Source organism: Condylura cristata, unplaced genomic scaffold, assembly GCF_000260355.1.
Source record: "Condylura cristata isolate star-nosed mole 26May11 unplaced genomic scaffold, ConCri1.0 scaffold00011, whole genome shotgun sequence".
In the NCBI taxonomy this organism is placed as follows: domain Eukaryota; kingdom Metazoa; phylum Chordata; class Mammalia; order Eulipotyphla; family Talpidae; genus Condylura; species Condylura cristata.
In genome coordinates this window covers 3,044,863-3,046,479 of record NW_004567112.1, presented here as the reverse complement: position 1 = coordinate 3,046,479, position 1,617 = coordinate 3,044,863, and the positions used below count along the sequence as shown (strand labels likewise).

The 1,617-nt window shown below is 59.1% G+C and overlaps 1 protein-coding gene across 3 annotated transcripts in view; it reads right to left on the bottom strand.

Moving 5' to 3' along the window:
• Window positions 1–1,617, bottom strand: part of CHST15 (carbohydrate (N-acetylgalactosamine 4-sulfate 6-O) sulfotransferase 15) — a 62,403-nt gene that overhangs the window by 52,196 nt on the left and 8,590 nt on the right. The window lies entirely within an intron of this gene.

Sequence of the window (1,617 nt, the reverse complement as noted above, 5' to 3'; positions counted from 1 at the left end):
CGGCCGCTACTCCGCTGACTTTCAACACCGTTCAACCGGAAGTCAGGCCTGAGACAGGGTTGCGGGGCCTTTCTGGACCTTATTATTTTTATTAAAAACCATGAGGGGGGACAAAGGATGATCCCATCACCACAGGTCAAGCTAATGGGGGCCACAGAAAAGGTAGGGGTGAGTTCAAGAACACCCAGGGCAGGCAGGAGACCAGTCCTGCCCCGACCGGCCCTCTCCAAGGCCAGACAAAGCCGCTTTCAGGCAAGGAGGGCCCACTGCTGAGTCAAAGTGAGGGCCGGCGGACCACCATGCCGGGCACAAGCTGGCACACCCCCCAGCGCAGCGTGAGGGGTGGGGGTGGGGGCTGGGGCTAGAACCTTTCCTCTCCCCTCAGCCACCTCCCCCTCCACTTCCTCTCCCAAGTGGGGCTCAGCCTCCCTGAGCCCTGAGGAGGAACAGCCAAGCGGAGATGCCTGAGGCCTGCAGCCAAAACCACATCACATAATCAGATGTTTCCTGCGTCAGACACGCAAGGAGTATGAGGAAGGTGGGTGCACGGGCCGCTGGGGGCAGCGGCGGACAGGACAGCCTGGTCCCAGCCAGCCAGGGGCACAGCCAGGGCCCTGTTAGGAGCCCTGTGCGGCCTGCTCACGCTGCCAGGATGAGCTGGCCAGCTGGGGCGGACCTGGACTGGGAACTGCTGAGTGACCGGTCGGCCGTCTCCAGCAGCCCGAGGAGTACGGCTTCTCCACGTGGGGACAGGGAGTCTGCCAGGCTACACAGAGAACCAGAACATGTGTGCACATGCAAAATCACACAACCGCACACAGTCGCACAAACACACAATCATACATAAACCACCACATGCAAAATCACACAACCACACACAGTCGCACAAACAGCTCCCCCAGCCCTGCCGGACGGCAGCCCCCACCTTGCGCTGTGGGAAGAGCGAGACTCCAGCAAGAGGAGACGAACTCGGGCCGTGCTCCGGGGGACATCCACCCGGCTAAACTGCCCCCCGAAGCTGGCGGAGGGCGGGGCGGCCACGCAGAGTTCAGCCTCCACCCAGACAGCAGAACTCGCTGCTCCCGCCACCAGACCACAGACAGGACACCCACCCGTCTCGCACATCTGCAAAGCAACAGCCTCCAAGCCCCACACGGACGTCCAGGAAACAGGACAGGAAGCCAGGCGATCTCACAGGACCCGGCCAGAGTCCGCGTGGCCGCAGCCTGGTGGACGACAGCTTCAGGGGTGTAGCTGGGAAGCGCGCCACTCGGCCGAGACTCCCCGTAGCCTCGTGACCCTGGGGATCCCTTACGTGCGCCCAGCAAATACCCTGTGTGCGCGTGTGGATGGCTCTTTGTAGAAACAGGTTCACAAATCAGAGCCAATAATCCTCAGTGGACCAATAGTCTGACTTTTGGTTTGGAAAGAAAGTCCCTATAAATACTCACCAGGACATACTTTATACTTTTAATGCAAATATTTACATTCCAAACAAAGGAGCATGGGATGTAAAGACTGTTATTTACACGAGCTAGAAGAAACGAGAGCAGCCTCCACATTTCTTGCCTGAGTAGAGGGCTCCTGCTTCTATCCTGAAACACCAACCACATTTCC